General features: G+C 48.8%; 1 protein-coding gene across 10 annotated transcripts in view; it reads left to right on the forward strand.

Moving 5' to 3' along the window:
* The window catches only part of TRAPPC9 (trafficking protein particle complex subunit 9), a 582880-nt gene that overhangs the window by 15754 nt on the left and 546788 nt on the right, over positions 1–20338 (forward strand). For 8 of the 10 annotated variants that reach the window (XM_078071953.1, XM_078071956.1, XM_078071961.1 and 5 more), the window contains exon 1: positions 19561–19693. The exons of 1 other annotated variant lie outside the window; for it this stretch is intronic. The gene's annotated coding sequence lies outside the window, so the exon portion shown is untranslated. Of the gene's footprint in view, positions 1–19560; positions 19694–20338 lie in introns of those variants that run through there. One more of the 10 variants, XM_078071954.1, reaches the window with a different exon arrangement.

A 20338-nucleotide genomic window follows, 5' to 3' on the forward strand; every position in this document is an offset into this window, starting at 1 on the left:
CAACACTTGTAATGCCTTCCAGAGGTGCACACTGGACATTCTCAGTCTGAAGGGAGATAAGCATGGCTTAAACCATGCCTGTGCCCAAGGGAGGGAAAAGTACTCCGAAAACCCAGCAGCTTATGATGGCACTTTGTCCCACTTCATCGTTGTGCCTTCTGCAAGTACAAGGCCAGCCTCGTGTTCTGGAAAGCAGTGACCTTTGCTTGTTCGTGAGGCTGGCATGGGGCCTGACACATAGTAGGTGCTCAGCAAATGTTCATAGAATGAGAGCAGCTCACGTAGTCAAGATTTAGTGCCCCTGGGGAAGGGATTTAAGGCTCGTCCACAGTTTATTTCAAGGGATCCAAATAGAGATCAGAGAAATAAGGCTTTAAAGTTGATGAAAAAACATCTTTCAATCAACAGTCGGGGGAAAATGCCACGGCCACAAGGCCACAGAACATTCTTCTCTGAGTGCATTAAATCGATCCACCCAGGGCTGCTCTCAGAAACCACCTTCTCCCCTCTTATGAAATCAACTACGTGCCTTTTAATGAGAAATCCCTCGTCATCCAGACAGGAGAACACAGAGTTCTGGCTTTGCTATGAACTTTCCGTGGAAATATACTTTTTTGAGTGTTCTCTCCTGAATCTATATTGAAGATATCGACTAAGGCAGATTTATTTCAGGAGTGAAAAAATAAGAGCACAAATTCACTTGGACCAGCCGCCCTGCTCCAGGAGTACGAACAATTACCCGGATATCCGGAGGTGGGTGTCCACACGGCAGCCCCGCTCGTTCTCCCTCACACCATGTGGTAGGCTGAATTATGGTCCCCAGAGATGTTCCTGACCCAACCCTAGAAACCTGTGAGTACGTTAGGATGTGTGGCAAAGGGGAATTAAGGTTGCAGATTAAATTAGGTAGCTAATCAACTGACGTTAACATAGGGAGATTATCCAATATTATCCGATGTGCCTAGTGTCATCACCAGGGGCTTTAAAAGTGCAAGTGGGACTCAGAGTCATCAAAATCATAAAGACAGAAAGTAGAATGGTGTTTGCCAGGGACTAAGGGGAAGGAGGTTTTGGGGAGTTAGTGTTTCATGAGTACAGAGTTTCAGTTTGCGAGATGAAGAGAGTTCTGGGGATGGATGGTGGTGACAGTGGCCCAGCAATGTGAATGTGCTTAATACCACTGAGCTGTACACTTAGAAATGGTTATATACCAAACAGTACTCAATTGTATTCTTTTTTTTTTTAAAGATTTTATTTATTTATTTGACAGAGAGAGACACAGCAAGAGAGGGAACACAAGCAGGGGGAGTGGGAGAGGGAGAAGCAGGCTTCCCGCCGAGCAGGGAGCCTGACACAGGGATCGATCCCAGGACCCTGGGATCATGACCTGAACCGAAGGCAGACGCTTAACGACTGAGCCCAGGCACCCCTCAATTGTATTCTTTAAAATGGTACATTTTATTATGTGAATTATACCTTAATTAAAAAAAAGAAGTGTGAGACTAAACAACCCCTTTTTCTTGGTTTGATAGATGATGGTGTGATGCCTGGAGCTGCTGCAACCATCTTGGAGTCATGAGGGGCACTGGACACAGTTGACCAAGTGCCTCTACCCACTTTCTGGGGGTAAGCCCTGGGCCTGACTGCAGACCCCACGTGGGCCCTGGCATGTGGCAAGTCCCTAGGAGATGCTTACTGAGTGGATGAAGGAGGTGAGGGTGGCTTTGTCAGAGTGCACGTGATGAAGTAGATTCTGCCTCTGTCGGTGTGTGGGGGATTCGGGCAGCAGTAGTAGTGAGCATACCTACTATGTGCAACCTCTGTTGGGCTCTCTGCAGGCTCTGAGGCCTTTCGCCTCCACAGCTGCCCTGAAGGAAGCACCAGGTCTGCATTTTACAGATGAAGCTGGAGGCTCGTGCCCAAGGTCACACAGCCGCCAAGTAGACAAGTGGGATTCAGACACACTTCTCGCTAACTCTGAACTCTTTAAAAAGAATACTAGCACTGGGGCACCTGGGTGGCGCAGTCAGTTAAGCGGCTGACTCTCAATTTTGGCTCAGGTCATGATCTCAGGGTCGTGGGATCGAGCCCTGCATCGGGGTCCGGGCTCAGTGGGGATTCTGCTTGAGATTCTCTCTCTCCCTCTGCCCCTCCTCCCCACTCACGCTGTCTCTCTCTCTCTCCTAAATAAATAAGTAAATCTTTAGAAAAATGTTTAAAAGAATCCTAATACTATGGCAACAGCTAACCTTTACGTGGGCACCACTGAGCGCCAACAACCCTACTGACGGATCTACAAGGTGCTGTGTTAGCCCCCTTGTGTAGACCAGGAAACTGGGAGCCAAAGAGGGACAACGTCCCACAGCTGAGTGGTGGCGGCCCGTGCGGGAAGCCCCAGTGTGGGAAGCTGGCGGCCACTGCAGGCCCTGCCCCCCGGCTCTAGCTCAAGACACTGCGCCCCCCGCCCCCGCCGCCCACAGCAGCAAGGCCAGGTGTGTGTGAGCAGGACGTGGGGCGGAGGATAAGGTCAGTTGCTAACGTGGTTTTCGCCTCAGAGCCTCTCACATTTCAGGCCTGTGCTGGGGTTACAGAGCGGGTTGGGGGGGCGCTCCCAGGCTGGTGGAGGAGGCGGGGCTGCACCCACCATGACAGGTGCACTGGGCAAGTGAGCCGGGTCCCATGAGAGCAGTGCTCAGGCCAGGGGGAGGGAGTGTTCCAGAACAAAGGGACGGAATGGAGGGTGGAAGTGGCCCTCCGACAGTGGTGAGGAGATGCTAACCGTCCGCACCAGCCCCATCGCAGGCTCTGGGGTGAGTGTGCACTGTCCCAACAACACCGTTTACTAACTGTAGGCTCGCACTGGCCTCTCTGGTCTTTGAAATCTGACAGACCTGGGTTCCGCCTCTTACTAGGACTTTGTCAGTGGACACATCGCTCCTGTCCTCTGAGCTACAGTCTCCCGGAGCACTAAGTGGAGGATGACCTGTCCGCACAGGCCGGTGTGAGGATCAGGAGGAAATACGTACAGCCCATCAGGCATTCCCTGAATGCCAGCTCTGTCCTGTCACTGAGCCTGTTCTCCTCCTGGGGGCTGGAGTTGGCGTGCTTCCTGCCCGTGGTGGGCTGGACAGTGCTCCCCAAGATCTCAGGGCCCCCATCCCAGCAGCTGTGGATATGCTCCTCGCAGGGCAAAGGGGAGTTTGCCGAGTGCTAAAGCTCCCACCTTGAGTTGGGGAGGTTATCCCGATTATCCAGGTGGGCCCAGAGTAGGCACAGGAGCCCTTACAGAGGAAGAGGCAGGCAAGAGTGGGAGAGGTTCGACAGCAGGGATGGCAGGAGAGACTGGTGCTGTGGGAGGGCCTGCACGCGGATTTCTGGCTTTGGGGTTGGGGCAGGAGCCTCTGGAGTGGACCTGTGCCCCAGCGAGCTGCCAGCAGGGAAACAGGGTCTCGCTGCCGGGAACTGAATTCTGTGGACCATGCTCCCCCCACCTACTGGACTTCCGCCTTACACAACTGTATGATGATAAGTTCGTGGGGCTTTACGCCTCCAACTTCATGGCAGTTCATTACAGCAGTGATAGAGAATGAACACACGCCTGGGGAGTGAGGGCTCGGTGCCCGTCTCCACCTTGAGCCGCTGCAGGGGGGCCAGACCGCCCGCCCTGCTCTCCTGAATCAGCCTAAGACCATTTTCCACCGTCTCTGGCCGGAACATGGGTAGGACGGTGGAGACTTGAAAAGGCCAAGTGTATTTGGCTTTGTGCCCAAATAAAGCTCTGGTTATGAGTGTACTTGCTTTAAAAAAAAAAAAAAAAAAAAAGCCAAGCGCTGACCCACTTTTTCCTGACTGCTCTGGCTCAGACATGTCCCTCTAAAAGGAAATTTATTTCCAGCACACGCTGTTCCCAGAGCTGACATCACCCACCTCAATTGGAAGGAGAAGTACTTAGAAGAGCTCTCAGGGGCTGGCCCCCAGCATCCGATAATTGAACAGAAGTTCTGCAAAAAGCTGGCATTTTTTTTAAACTGCATCAGCCTGGCAGTGGAGGGGCTGGGAGCTAGGCATGAGTTAGACTCTCCAGCCGGGAGAATTGTTGCACGGCGTCTGGTCCCAGGCACTGCGGCCCGGCTGGCGGGCCGTAACGCCGCAGCACAGGCTTCTGGCGGTGATCACGGCTGCTCAAGGGCAGAATGTCTCCTCTGGAGGGCTGTGCCTTCAGAGGGACACCTGTCTCTGAGCAGGGCTGGGCTTGGCCCAGGGTGGCCCTGCCGATCCCCTGTCGGAGGCCCCGCTAGCCCTGAGATATAGGCACGTGCCAGGCCCAGTCGGGGAGAGCGCGTGGACTTTGAACCCAGCCAGCGAGCGCATAGGTGCCGGCTCTCCTCTCACTAACTGGGAGACCTCTGGCGAGCCTCGGTTATCCCATCTGTCAAATGGGAGCTGTATTCTTTTCCTGTTGCTGCAGTAACAAATCACCCCAACCTCAATTGCTTAAACAATGCAAATGTATTCTCTTAAAGTTCTGGAAGACAGCAGTCCTGAAATCAAAGCGTCCATGGGGCTATGTTCCTTCTGGAGGGTCTAAAGGAAAATCCATTCTCTGCTTTTTCCAGCTTCTAAGGATGCCTGCTTTCCTTGGCTTGCGGCCCCCTCCTCATCCTCACAGCTGGTGGTAGAGCCCCCCCAAATCTCCTTCTGGGCCATCAGCTTTTGATGCCACATCTCTGACTGCAACGCTCCTGACTCCTTTCAGGAGGACCTTTGAGACCACACTGGGCCCACCTGGATCATCCAGGGTAGTGTCTCCTCACCAGACCCTTAATTCAATCACACCTGCAGACCCCTTTTGCCAGGCAAGGTCACATCTGCCCAGGTTCCGGGGTCAGCATGTTGACGTCTGTGGGGGCATCGTGTTGCCTCCCACAGGGGTGATCATGCCTATTTGGAAGGTTGTTGGGAGGTTTTGCGCTACACACGGTCTATGAGTTTGTTAGGACACCTTTTCCTGGCCCCTGTTTGCAAGTGGGGGACACAATGTGAGTCTGGACCCTATCCCCTGGTTGCGTGTCTTTTCATGCCTAACATGGTGCATCTCCAGGGCCCGTTCCTGCCTGGATTTGACCCCCATCCTCCTCTGCCAAGTTCAGGACCTCACTCTCCTTCCAGCTTCAGTTCTGTGTCTTCTGTTTCCAGTCAAGGGGATCATTTATCTTATTTTTTGCATATTATTATATATATTTTTAGTTTCTTTCTTTTATGTTTTCTCCACCATTGTTCTGATTTGGAACAGAAGGGACATGTCAAAGCTTGAATTTACCCCCGTCCTGACTGGAATTCCATTTCCCGAGAAGTTGTCTATATGTCACCAATGACCTGAAGACTTTTTGAAGAATTCTCAAAAATGGCATGTATTCCTTAGTGGGCTTTATATAGATAGCTAAATATTTTCAACTTAAGTAGTTGCAAAAGATGTAAATCCTAGCATTTATAAATACTGCAATTTTAATGTAAAAGTGTTACTTTTAAACTGTATCCAAGGGGGAATGTAAATACCATGCTACCATAACCCATTAGAAACATACATGTACAAACTTTCCTTGAACCTTAAAGTCATATTCCCCAAGGCACCTGGGGGGGTGCAGCTGGTTAAGCATCTGACTCTTGGTTTTGGCTCAGGTCATGATCTCAAGGTCATGAGATTGAGCCTTGCGTCGGGATCTCCATGCAGTGTGGAGTCTGCTTCAGATTCTCTCTCCCTCTCCCTCTGTCCCTCCTGCTTGTGCTCTCTCTCTGTAAAATAAATACATAAATCTAAAAAAAAAAAGGTCATATTCCCGTTCCACTTCCTGCACCAGATTTTATTTTATTTTTTTACTGATCATCTGACATATTTCCTTTTGATTAAAATATCTACACAAATTGAAATTAAAAAAAAAAGAAACTTCTGAAGCCCATAAATTCTTAGAATTAGAATGTTTTTCTTCTCTGTTGATTTATCATTAAAGTTATTATTGGCACATAATTGACCAAAACATCACAAATATACTATAAATTTTGAGAAACATTAAATTGACATAAAAAATTTTTTGGAAATAAATCTCATAATAAAATAAATGTGTTAGTTATTTTATGAATCTGTAAATACTTTTCTTAAAGTAAGCTCTACGCCCAACATGGGACTTGAACTCACAACCCCAAGATCAAGAGTCGCATGCTCCACTGACTGAGCCAGCCAGGTGCCCCATATATTTTTTGCTTAAATGAGAGAGATTGAGCACCAGTCCTATCCTTTGTTTCAGTTTTTGCGTGTAAATGTTGAGAAACAGTAATAGATGGTCAGTGCCTCTCAATTCTCTGGACACTTAAAACAAAAATCAAATGGTGATGTAAAAAATCATTTGTAGCGATTTATCAACTAACAACTCAGCAGGACTTCCTTCAGTTTCATTGAAAGAAAATAACTTAAAGTAATCAGTTTGCAAAATGATTTGTTACCCGGTCATCAAAATCATTCATGCACTTAATTTCTGGGCAGAACACCAAGAGTTCAAAATTTCAGGGTAGTACTACCAAGAATTAGCATGTGACTCTTAAATATACTTGTTACTCTTTGACTAAGAGGCATCCCATTTAACCCAGCATACTCAGAAGAAGCTGGGAAAATTGAAATACTGTTAGTTCCAGCTCATCTTTGCCAAGTAAAAACAATTAATATTAATTTATTGTGTCTAATAATATTTTTTGGAAATGTTCATGAAAATAATTGTCTACTGAGTCCTAAGAATGGCTATGAAAATTTTTATAAAGTAACCTATGTCTACATGTAACACTGAGCTATCAGAAGCAAAGTGAAACTTTTTTTGCAAAAAGAAACTTGACCTCTTCTTTGTTGAAATCATGCAAAATATGCAAATGAGTTACAGTCTGAGCTGGTGGGGAGGGGGAGAGAGTAAAAATAACTCAAACCCTTTCTCCCTGCTGAGAACAGTAAAAACAAATGAAAGGCTTTGTAGAAAATTGTTTCTCCCCAGCATGCGTTTTACACATCTCCAAAGTTCTAATTGTAAGGAAGAATTACCCAACATTTAGAAATGAGGCAGAGAGTTTACCATTTGCTTGTTCAGAGACCTGCTGAGCATGAGTAGGGTTAGTCACGTGGTGGAATTTGGGGCTTTAATCAAGTTCTAAGGGCAGGTGTTCAATTCTAGAAATCTGAGATGCAGGATTCTTGGCAAACGAACATTGTCTCCTAGAGATGCAAGTAGGAAGATTACAATCCAAACCTTACAACTTTGTTTCGTATTCATTTTGCAGTCTTGTTTCTGTATTAATTCTTCCAGGGGGCATATATTTGCTTCTCCTTCTCATATCCTTTTTTTGAAACAGCTTTATTAGCCTGCTGTTTCCTTCACCTAGCAGCTAAGTTTGATACAGCTTCATTTTGTATATTTTATTGAATACCAACTTTATTGAATCCCTTATTACATGTAACAAAATGTACCCATTTTAAGGGTAGAATTCAAGGAGAGGTGAACTGAATGTACACACCAGCGTAGCCACCAGCACAATCAAAGGACAGACGTTTCCATCAACCCAGCACGTCCCTGGGCCCCTTTCCCGCCAACTCCAATCTGGGCCCCAGGCAACACATGATCCTTCCGTCACGGTAGATGAGATTTGTCTTTTCCGGAGTCTCATATGCATGAAGTCATCTACTCTTCTATGTCAGACTTGCTCTCGCCGGCACCCCGAGGAGGGTCCCCAACACTGCAGCACAGATCAGTGGTTTGTCCCTTCCTAGCACTTTGTCGTGTCCCATTTTCCTGTTATTTCCCGTTTGTGACAATTAGGAATGAAGCCGCTGTCACCTTCACAGACAGAAGTCTTCGCCCTTCTTCCTAAGAGGGGAATGACTGGATCGTACAGCAAATGCATGTGTGTGGCATGGAAATTGCCAAATCTTACACCGGAGCCTTGGTACCACGTTATATTCCTGCTCAAAACATTTCTCTTGTTGGGGCGTCTGGGTGGCTCAGCCAGTGAAGCGTCTGCCCAGGGTCCTGGGATCGAGTCCCGTGTTGGGCTCCTTGCTCAGCAGGGAGTCTGCTTCTCCCTCTGTCTGCCGCTCCCCCTGCTTGTGTACGATATCTCTCTGATAAAAAAAAAAAAAAAAGAATCTTCAAAACGTTTCTCTGGTTAATCTTTTGCCGGTCTGATGTACAGCACCCCCGGCCAGGACCTGGTAAGGGGAGAGAAGGGGTTTGCGTTCTTCCCTGACATAGGCACGCGGGGGCTGGGCCCGGGAACTCACAGGCAACTTGGGGGTAGCTCTCCCCAGCTCTCACCTTTCCAGTCTCTGTCTCCTCAACGGTAGTGAAGCTGCAGTCTTTGGGTGACCCCCTCTGGGCACTCCAGGCAGGAGGTGGGTGATCCCGCAGAGCGCCTCCTTCCGCTTCGGCCCGCACTGCCTGTGGCCCGATGTCTGAACGCAGGTTCTTTTTTCCTCCCAGTTTTCTAGTTGCGGACAGTGGGAAGGTCCATCTGAATGCCGTTATGCTCCCTATATTTGCTTTTCACTTTTTGAAAATTACACTTTTGCATAATTGTTAGATAGACGGGGAGGTAAGGCCTGGGGCTTTGCCGTGAATCAGGGTCGTCCCCACTTTTGGCATTATCTACAGTTTCTCTCTCGGCTCTTGCAGACTCTCCCTCGGGTGAGGGTGAGATTCTGTTCTCCCACCACAGAGGTAGTCTCAGGGAAATCAATTTAATGAAAGCGTGCATGCGGACATTGGGATTTTCAATGGGGAAATGGAGGCCCTTAAAACAACAAGACAATGCATAGAGTTCTAAGTACAGTGTCTGTCATGTTTTAAGTACTCCGTAAGTGGTAGCTATTATTAGTTCCACATGATAAGGTGGGTGAGCTTTATGTGAATGACTGCCTTCTCCGTAGCATGCTACTTTATCGCATGAGGCCTCTGGGGGTCTCTATGTTATCCTTGCTGGCCCAGGGTTTCTGATTCAAGCCTGCTCTCCCTGGGCTACGGCCCATATTCCAACATCATTGTGTTTTACTTGTGTAACAACCTTCCACCGAAGCTCTTACCGGTCCTGGTCCCTGTGCTAGAGACGAAGCTCGTAGACCCACGCATGGGTCAGAGACTTGTCAGTCACGGCACAGGGTGGGGGTGGGTGGGGAGTCTTACAGCAGAGAGACACAGCAGGGTGGAGGGAACCCTGAGGACAGAGTCACTTCCTTTGCTTAGGGAGTCAGGAGTGTGGGAAGAATGACATCCAGAAAACTGAACCATGGGGTGAGGCTTGACTGTTACAGACAGGGAGAAATTTTCTTAAAACAACTTTATTGAGATCTAAGTCAAGGCACCCAATGCACCCATCTGAAGAGTACCGTTCGTTGGTTTTTAGTATGTTCAGAGTTGCACGCAACCATGGGGAGCCATTTTTGAAGCCCTTGTAAGGTCCTCTTGAAGGTGGCGCTCCTGGGGCTCCCTGAAGTGACTTTTAGGGGTTGTATGGGTACATAAGGACTCACTAGGAGAAGCTGGGACAGCATTTGGGTCCGGGCAGAAAAGAAAAGGGGCAGCAGCAATCCTTGTGCTGAGCAAAGTAGAGCTCCAGCAGTGTTCCCCGGGGATTGTAAAGGAGGGAAGGAGACCCCCCCAGGCCCCCCACCACAAGCCGCAGCTTCTATAACCTGAGGCTGTGTCTTGATGGTCAAAGAAAAGGGGACACCGAGAGCGTGGCCCTGGACGAGGCTGGGCTCCCGGAAGTCCTCCCCTCTGGGAGCCTCAGGAGGCTTAACTGAACCAGGCAACTTGTACCGAACAGATTTCTTAAGCTGCCCCAGCGATGATCTTGATGAAAAGATGATGGAAGGAAATTGGTCTGCACGTTCTTCCCTCTCTCAGGCCATGGAACTAGCTGCTCTCCAAACCTGACTATGCTTTTAAAAATACGCATTTTAAGGCCACACCTCTGCCGTTCTCTCAACTCTGAGTCAGGCCAGGAAATCACTGGTGTATTTTTAAGTGCTTGGACTTTCTTTGGAATTCTCTTTTTAATGATTTTTCAATGACTTCAAACTTAAGTCTCAAGTACAGTACAGATAACTTACTCCTGAACCATTTTCATGTAAGTGGCTGACCTGTTGTCCCGATACCCCTAAAGAGGTTAGTGTGTGTTTTCTACAAACCAGGACGTTCTCCTGCTTGACCACAACTCAACCATCTACATCGGGACATTAGCACTGATAATGTTAGTATCTGATCCTCAGACTGACTCCAGGCAAGTCACTACCTGTTCCTTTTCTTGTTCTTTTCTGTTTTTTTGTTTCTTTCTTTTTTTTTTTTTTTTTAAGCAAAATGATCTAGTCCAGGATCATGTGTGACTTTATTTGTCCTGTCCATTCTTCTCTAATCTGGAATGGTTCCTCAGTCTGTCCTTGACTTGCAAGACCCTGACACTTGCTTTCGAAGATCACAGGCCAGCTATTTTGTGGAATGTCCCTAATTTTGGCTTATCTGTTGTTTCTTCATGATTAAATCCAGGTCACGCATCTTTGGCAGGGATATCACAGAAGTGATGCTGTGTTCTCTTCACTGCATTCCGTCAGGTGGTGCATGATTTAGATTTGTCCCATTAGCCTTGATTCAGTTTGATCCGAATCCTCTTTTAAATTTTTTTAAAGTAACCCCCTTCCCAACGTGGGGCTCAAACTCAGGGCCCTGAGATCAAGAGTCACATGCTCTACGACGTGGATGGAACTGGAGGGTATTATGCTGAGCGAAATAAGTCAAACAGAGAAAGACATGTATCATATGACCTCACTGATATGAGGAATTCTTTATCTCAGGAAACAAACTGAGGGTTGCTGGAGTGGGGGGTGGGGTGGGAGGGATGGGGTGACTGGGTGATGGACACTGGGGAGGGTATGTGTTCTGGTAAACGCTGTGAATTGTGCAAGACTGTTGAATCTCAGATCTGTACCTCTGAAACAAATAATGCAATAGATGTTAAGAAAGAAAAAAAGAAGAAGAAGAATGTAGCAGGAGGGGAAGAATGAAGGGGGGGAAATCGGAGGGGGAGAAGAACCATGAGAGACGATGGACTCTGAAAAACAAACTGAGGTTTCTAGAGGGGAGGGGGTTGGGAGGATGGGTTAGCCTGGTGATGGGTATTGAGGAGGGCACGTTCTGCATGGAGCACTGGGTGTTATGCACAAACAATGAATCATGGAACACTATATCTAAAACTAATGATGTAGGGGCGCCTGGGTGGCTCAGTCGTTAAGCGTCTGCCTTCAGCTCAGGTCATGATCCCAGGGTCCTGGGTTCGAGCCCCGCATCGGGCTCCCTGCTCGGCGGGAAGCCTGCTTCTCCCTCTCCCATTCCCCCTGCTTGTGTTCCCTCTCTCACTGTGTCTCTCTCTGTCAAATAAATAAATAAAATCTTAAAAAAAAAAATAAAAAAAATAAAACTAATGATGTAATGTATGGGGATTAACATAACAATAAAAAAATTAAAAAAAAAAAAGAGTCACATGCTCTACTGACTGAGCCAGCCAGGTGCCCCTCCTCTTTTTTTTTTAAATTGAGATATAATTGACATATAACATTGCACATAAGTTTAAGGTGTACAACTTGTTAACTGATAAACCTACATATTGCAATAGGATTGCTAACATATCCCATCCCATAATTATCATTTCTTTTTTCTTTGGTGGGAACATTTATGATCTAGTTTCTCAGCAACTTTGAAGTATATAATACAGTATTATTGACTATAATCAACTTATTCATCTTCTAATTGTATGTTTGTACCCTTTGACCAACATCTCTGCAATTTCACCAACCCCAAGCCCCTGGTAACCACCATTCTACTGTTTCTGCAAGTGATCTGAATCCTCTTTCTCTGCTTCAGAGAAAGAAGTAAAGAAATGGCAAAGGTATGGATAATTGAGGTTAAAAATTACCTTTCCACTTGATCAGTGTGTTTTGAATAATTCGATCGATGTTATTTGAGTAATTCAGAAAAATCCTGTATCAAGTTGTCAGAGAGCAGAGACATAGCCTCAGTCTTTCTTTTAAAAATTAGCCTTCATGCTTGGGGCACCCGGGTGGCGCAGTCGGTTGGTGTCCGACTCTTGATTTCGGCTCAGGGTCGTGATCTCAGGGTCGTGGGATAAAGCCCACCTTGGGCTCCATGCTCAGTGGGGAGTCTGCTTGGGATTCTCTCTCTCCCTCTCCCTCTGCCCCTCCCCGCTCCCTGCTCTCTCTCTCTCTCAAATAAATCTTTAGGGGCGCCTGGGTGGCTCAGTCGTTAAGCGTCTGCCTTCGGCTCAGGTCATGATCCCAGGGTCCTGGGATCGAGCCCCGCATCGGGCTCCCTGCTCCTCGGGAAGCCTGCTTCTCCCTCTCCCACTCCCCCTGCTTGTGTTCCCTCTCTTGCTGTGTCTCTCTCTGTCAAATAAATAAATAAAAATCTTTAAAAAAAAATTAGCCTTAATGCTGTAATATTTAAGGCATAAAGAATACTATATCTTGAATTATAATAACTTGATATGTAATACACAACATATATTTCCAAGTAGATTATTATATTTTATTTTATATGTAACACAAAAAATACAAAATATGTAATGTAATGTAATATAATATGAATTCTCAAACCATCTAGTTTAAGAATTAAGCCAATGCCAATTCAGCTAAATCTCTCATGAATTCTTCCCTAGCTTCAGTCTATTTTGAATTTGCCCAGAACTGACTGACCTAGGCTCCTCTGACAAACTGACAAAATCCAAGGTTTTGGAGGCAATTTAAGGCAATTAGATTCTAACTCAGGCCAGACAAGGATGTTTGGTTTTGGTTTTGTGTTTTTTTAAGGAGCTACTTAGCTTGTTCCGCCATCTGGTGGTCATACATGGAATTTCAGCTACTCATGTTCCCCCTTCTAGGATTTTTCTTTAAAAAATTTTTTTTCCCTTGGGGCACCTGGGCGGCTCAGTTGGTTGGGCATGGGACTCTTGGTTTTGCTTCTGGTGGTGATCTCGGAGTTGTGGGATCAAGCCCCGCATTGGACTCTGAGCTCAGTGGTGGAGTCCGCTTGGGATTCTTTCTCCTCCTCTCCCTCTTGTCCCTCCCCTCATTTACGGGTGCGCGCCCTCTCTCTCTCTCTCTCTCTCAAATAAATAAATCTTAAAAAAATTCTTTTTCTTGGGGCGCCTGGGTGGCTCAGTCGTTAAGCGTCTGCCTTAGGCTCAGGTCATGGTCCCAGGGTCCTGGGATCCAGCCCCACATGGAGTTCCCTGCTCAGCGGGAAGCCTGCTTCTCCCTCTCCCACTCCCCCTGCTTGTGTTCAGCTCTCGCTGTCTCTCTCCGTCAAATAAATAAATAAAGTCTTTAAAAAAAAAGAAAATATCATAAAAATTTTTTTTCCTTAAACTTTATTTTGAAATGTAAAATCTGAGAGGGGCGGGGCAGCCATTGAGGGTCCTCAGCTGGGTCCTGGGGGCGCAGTTTAAAAAATGTTTTTAAAAATGTAAAATCTGATTTTCTTAAGTTGGATATATTATAACTGATCTTTAAATCTCTCTGGTCTTACAAGTGACAACCATGCGTTGGTGAGAACAATAAGTATTAGCTGCTCACATTTATAACTTTTCAGTCTTACATGTATGTAGTTTCTGTGTGTGGGGGGGGGTGTGTGTGCGCGTGTTTGGAGATGTTTTTCTTTGTTAACTCCAAAACTTATTGCTAATATATGACAGCCACTGATGTAGATGCTAGCACAAAGATGAATAATCTCAATGTCAAATTAACAGTGTTTCTAACTATACTCCATGAAACAGAAAATCTCTTTATTAATCTGTAAAAGAAAGAAGCCTAACAGAGTAAATAATACTGATCACCTATTATCTGCTAGATGAATCCGTCATTTGAGAAAATGTCACAGCGCATTTGCATTGTTTGAAATGTAGTAAATTGCAGTCATTACCAAGCTGTGTGATAATCATTCTTGAGATTCCTGTGGGTGTTAAATTCATCGGCGAAAGTTTGGTGGAAAAAGGATCATTATGTAATTTCAAAGTATCTTTTCACCAATTACTTACTAATCACAACAGGAGAAGTCATCGATTTACAGTGGAGAGACAGCAGACTCCACCTTAGCCAAGTGATCAAAATTATCCCAATGGGACAAACCAACAGTATGTGCCCACTGACATAACACACGCAGAGGGCTTAGCTTACATCATTTCTATGGCATTCTGCAAAAAATACATAACCTGAATTTAATCATGAGAAAGCATTAGAGGATCTCAAATTGAGGAACATTCTAGAAAATAGCTGGCTTGTATTCTTCCAACATATTAGAGTCATGAAAGAAAGGCTGAGAAACCGTTCCAGATAAAAGAATACTAAAAAAAGAACAAGTGATTGCCACGTGTGGTCCTGGACAGGGGAAAATAGCTACAAAGCACACAACTGGGATGTACTTATAGACCTCTATCTATCCATCTAGAGAATGATAAAACAAATTTGGCAAAAGCGTAAATCGTTGGTGAATACTACGGGAGTTATTTTTACATTTCGTGCCAGTTTTCCGTGACTTTGAACACATAAGAAAGTTAACCCAGACAAGTGTTCCCCCAGACAAGCTCTTTGAGGACGAAGAACTGGTCCCTTGAAAATGAAGTCACTGTGTGCAAACTTTTAAAAGGAAGAGTGCGGGAGCGTAGCGCGGCGGCCAGAGGAGAAACCCCGATCGGCCCCCCGCCCAGCGCGGCCTGGGAAGGGGCGCGTGAGCCGAGGGTCAGGAGCAGGGCTGCGCGGGCTGGGGGCCCCTGCGCGCAGGGAAGCGCACGGAGAGCTCCAGCAAGCGCGGAAGGGCTCGGCTTAGGGGCCAACGAGGGCAGAGCCGCGGCTCTGCTCCGAGGAGGGAGCTGGGGCTCCAGCACCCAGCAGCCGGGTGGTGGGGGCAGGCTTTCGGAGGGTCGCCCGGGCTGCAAGGCGGACCGGCGCAGGTGCCAGCGCTCCCCGGCATCGGAGTCTCCATGGGGGACTCAGCCGGCGTCCCACGCGTACTCCCGAGCGGAATAACCGCGTGCACACAGGGAAGGCCTCGGGGCCCTTCCCACCCGCAGCTCGCCGGCCCCGCGCGGGGACCTCCGAGCCGCTGACGCACTCGGGACGCAGGCGAGGGGCTCGGTTTCCAGGGCGACGAGCGCGGAAGCGCGGTCCTCGCGCTCGGGCCCGTGCGTCACTTCCGGCTGCTCGCCTCTGGCCCTCCCGCCTGTGGGGAGGTTCCGATTGGGAGCGTCTCTCCTTGGGTAGCTGGGCTGTCGCAGTGGGGCTGGGAGTAGCCAACAGGACTCTGATTCTGCGGGAGGAGTTGTTGGGGACGCAGGTGGATGGCTTCCGTCCCCCGACCAGTCGCTTTCAAATCTGCCCCCTGGGTGCCCCGGTTAAAGGACGCCTAGCCGCTGGCAGATCTAGAGCATGCGCACTCCCACCGACGCAGGCTCGGGGAATCCACTGCTCCGGGATTTCCGCGCAGCCGGTGGGATAGCGGAGGGGCGGGTTGAGGGCGTGGCTGGGGGGGCGTGGCGCGCGGACGAAGGCGTTGATTGGTCCGTTAGAAGCCCCGCTGGGGGAGCCGCTGTCGACCTCTGGCGGGCTCTGCAGTTTCATTCATTCGTTCATTCACAGAATGGATTGATTCACTCAGCTTTCCCTGAGAGTACGTTGTGTCAGAGCTGGTGCTGGGCGCTGGGGATTCAGACGCAAGTCCAGGATCTGGCTGGCACTCCGCGCTGTTTCCCTCCTTCCTGTGCAACCTCACCGCATCCCTTCTGCACTCGTGCAAAGGCAGGTGACAGCCACCCCATCCTCCTGCAGGGACCTTATCTGAGAGCTCCTTCCCCCGAAAGCAGCAGTTGCCCACGGAAAGGCCTGAGCTGGGATCCCGGCCAAGTGCGCAATGACTGAGCCACTTCAATCACTTGACGTTCACAGGTCTTTGCGGAGGGGTTGTGATGAGCTTTTAAAAGGGTTTAAATGAGCTTTGGTGCTTATCTTGGTGTGAAACCCCGGCTTTCCCCTCGTTAGCTCGTGCGACTTTGGGCCCTTCAGGGAGACCTCTGGTGTCCAGCGCTGGCTAAGATAATTCTTAGCTGAATCGAGGCTGAATAAATCTAAGGGGAAGGATTTCGTAAACCCAAACCAAAATTTTGGCTCCAGATCCAAAGCACCCTGTTCAACCAACATACTGGTGATAAAACTGATTTGTAAATACCCATTGTCTGATTCTCTGCGTTGTTCCACACTCAGGAAGGGGAAAAAAGGAATGTTACTGCTTAGTCCCCTTAAATTAGAACAACCTACCTTATAAGGTCCTTGTGAGGATTAAATGAGAAATTTCTGACAACACATTGCACATTACCTGCCAGGTAAATAGTAGCTACCATGATTGTATTATTTTGAGGGAATAGATGTGAAAGACCCACTCAACTGGTTGGTGTTTAGCAGTATTAAATATATGTAGTTAAGTAAATGAATCCCTTCCCGTTTAGCTTGGGCACTAGAAAGCCCAAGTGAGACATGGCAAAGTATTTGTGTAGACTGCAGGGTAGAAGAGAGCCCTATGACATGGAAAGGAGTCAGAAACCCTACATAATACTGTTGGGGGTTCAGAAATCCTGAGGGATGATGGACTTTGCCCAAAGTTCCCCAAATGTCACCCAACCAGAACACTTTTAGTCAGGACACCAGGCATAAATTGGGATTGTTTCAGGCAAATCAAGATACATGGTCACCCTATCCCAAAGCTATACAATTAGCATGTGACATTATTAAAATGGAACTTCAGTCAGTCCCACTGTGTCTCCAAATGTTTTCTCATACATGATTTTATTTAATCCTGGTGACAGCCTCATGAAGTGCTTACCCTCATTTTATGGATGAAGATGTTGAGGTTATGTAGGTGAGTGATGGGGTAGGTGCTTTGTACTTTTGACTCATGTTTCAGTGACAATTCTCAACTCCACAAAGTCTCCTGGGCATTGGTTCTCATCTTTGGGACTCCATGATTTGATTTTTCAAGGAAGCCTCAGATTCTGCCTCATTTTACTGGAGAAATTTCTTTTTTCAGGTTTTATTTTTATGTAATCTCTACACCCAGTGTGGGGCTAGAACTCACGACCCCAAGATCAAGAGTCACATGCTCCACTGACTGGGGCAGCCAGGCACCCCAACTGGAGAACTTTCTATTAGAGCTCTGTATCATCGAACTTTCCACCCCATTAGGACTTTTGTAGAGGGATCTTGTCTGGGTGTGAGGTTGGACCTGATTATTTTAGAGGCTCCTTCCAATCCAACTTGAAGTGTCTACAAACTCCTTGAGGGCAGGTTTTGCTATATTCGTTGAATTCTGAACATTAAGATGAGACGCACAGGAAATGTTAAAGCTATGAAAGGTGAATAACTCCAGGAGTAAGACAGCCCTGGATACCCCCATGGATCAGTTTAATGCAAGCCCCTACCTTCTCTGAGCCTCAGTCTTCTCATTGGTAAAAATGCAGGATAGTCTCTTCTCTCTCACAGATTTGCTGGAACAATAAAATAAATTACTGTAAGTGAGTACATTGTAAACAGAAACACTGTACTAAAATAGCAATGTTTCCTTTTGCCAGCTTTCAATATTGATTTCTAAATTGCTTGCCTTATCCATTTATAAAGAGAATAGGAACAAAGAAGGACTATGGAAAGAGCACAAGCCGTGGAGTCAGACAGCCCTGGATCTGAATCCTTAAATAACAGCAGCCACTTGTGCAACCCCAGCCAAGTGGTGTGTCCTTTCTGGGCCTCAGCACTAAGAATAGCTACCTTGCATGGATCTTAGGAAGATAGTGTGAGCTAAGTGGTGGAGCTCTGTTTCTGGCACACAGACCTCCATCAAGGGTGGCCTCCCGTAATGTCTGTTTTCTATAACTGTCAACCTGAATTCTTAATGCCATGGAGCAGCCCCTGTGGGCATCCGTTTGTGGAGTGTTGGAGGCACTCTCCGTGTCTGGGCGACTCTCTTTTTTAGTATATGTGCTGCCGAAGCGAGCACTCTGGACGACTCTCTTGAAAACACTTCCTGGCTCTCTGGCATGCTGAAAATCTGCTTCACCTGCTTTGCCCTGAAGATGTGTTGGGCTTATAACTCATTCCTACTCTTTGAAAAACAATTCAATAAAAAATTGGTTTTCCACTGACCCTGGGCAGGGAGGAGGGATAGCATATTATTATTTTATAAAAAATATGAATAATAAAATAAGTCCTAAAACAGCACTGCACACATAGCAAAGAGTCAATAAATGCTTGCTGGCTTAAAGCAAACGTGATGGCTCAGTTTTTTCCTGTCTGCTGTATTTGCTGAGGGGACGATTCTTGTCTTGCGTTACATTGATTTTTTTTTGTTTGTTTTTAAAGTAGGGTCCATGATCGTCGGTGGGCCTTGAACTCAGGACCCTGAGATCAAGAGTTGTATGCTCTACCGACTAAGCCAGTCAGGCGCCTCTAAAAACACTTTTTTTTTTTTTTTTTAAGATTTTATTAATTTGAGAGAGACACAGCGAGAGAGGGAACACAAGCAGGGGGAGCGGGAGAGGGAGAAGCAGGCTTCCCACTGAGCAGGGAGCCCGATGCGGGGCTCGATCCCAGGACTCTGGGATCACGACCCGAGCCGAAGGCAGTCGCTTAAGGACTGAGCCACTCAGGCGCCCCTAAAAACACTTTTTATTTGAAAAAGAAATACATGTAAACAGAACACAAAGATACACAAGGGAAACAGCGTCTTCCTCCGCCATCCTGTTCTCTCAGCCCTTTCTGGAGATGACACTGTTAACAATGTCTTGTGCATCTTTCCAAATGTGCTATGGACGCTCTAAGGTATGTATGTAAATTCCGGTTCAACACAGAGAAATTTAAATCCTAAAGTGGTTTCTGTCCTCGGGAACAGCTGTTCCCCACCTTCCCTCTGGGTGGACGGCTGGGGCCCTCCAGGCCGGGAGTGGCTCCACCCACGAGAGATGGGGCTCAGGCTCTGGTCCCCATCGGGCTCTGACCCTCCGGCGCGCGCCCCCGCCCAGCCCCCACGGCTGCGCGGATAAAGCGCGCCCCGGAGGCACGCCTACCCTGCAGAAGGGGCTGTTATTCAGCCCACCGGTAGCTCTGAACATTAGCGGTGGCACGCCTGTGGGCGCTTGGTCTCCGGGGCGGCAGGGAGCCTGCTGGGCGCGGGGGCGGCGACTCCGCAGGGGTCTTGCAGGCTCCCCCCTCCCCCCCACTCCTCCGGGGTGCCGAAATTTGACCTGCGCGCCTTGAGTGGTTAGAAAGTGGCGCGGAGACAGGGCAGGCCCCGCCCTCGGCGTGCACCGCCGCAGGAGCCGAAGCTTTTCTGCTCCTCCTCCCCTCCCCTCTCGTCCCCCACCCGGCTTCCCCTGCGTTCCTCCCAAAACCCGGAGCGGAGCTCGGGCCCGGAGCGGCTCCGAGCATGCGCAGGAGGGTGCCGGCGCGGCCGCCGGTCGGAAGCGCCAGCTCTGAGTAGGGGGAGCGGTCGCAGAGGCTGCTCGGCCCCGCCGCCCGCCAGGCCGTTGGCTCCCGCTCCGGGCCCGGGCCGCCGGCTGTGTAAGTGCGAGGTGGGGGGCTCCGGGCCGGGGGTCGGCCGGCTGCGGGAGGGCTGCCTGTGTGTGGCGGCAAGCGAGGGCGCGAGTCAGCCCGCACCTGCCCGGGCCGGGGTCCACTTCGCGCCTGCCCCAGCCTGCCCGGCGCCCGCCGCACACCTGCCCGGGGCCGTGCCCGCACCTGCCGCCCTGGGGCCTCGGCCCTTGCTCCCTGCGGCGCGCGGCGGCGGCCCCCTCCCCTATTCCGCCTGCCGCGTCCTGGCCCCCGGGCCGCGTGGGGTCGGGGGACCCCCGGCGCACGCTGGTCTCCCTGCAGGAGACGCTGGTCTCCCTCCTGTCCCTGTCCTCCGGGTTGAGAGTGCCTGAGACCCAGCTCAGCGGTCCCAGGCGCCGGGTCCTGAGATGAGAGCCTCTGTGGTCAACTCCAGCTGACCCCGCGGGGGTCGTGGGGAAGGAAGCGTGCAGCGCTGTGCTTGCCTGTGGCCACCTGCCTCTCGCGACCCGCCCCCGCTGCACCTTGCCACCGCAAACGCCTTCTAACCCACACTTTTCTGGTGTTCAGATAGGATGCTTGTTGAATTCACGTGTTTTATAGAGAGAGGGGTTAAAATGTTGAAAGCAGGGCTCGCTTTAGTTCAAAATGAGCTGA

Source organism: Halichoerus grypus, chromosome 5 (assembly GCF_964656455.1).
Source record: "Halichoerus grypus chromosome 5, mHalGry1.hap1.1, whole genome shotgun sequence".
In the NCBI taxonomy this organism is placed as follows: Eukaryota; Metazoa; Chordata; class Mammalia; order Carnivora; family Phocidae; genus Halichoerus; species Halichoerus grypus.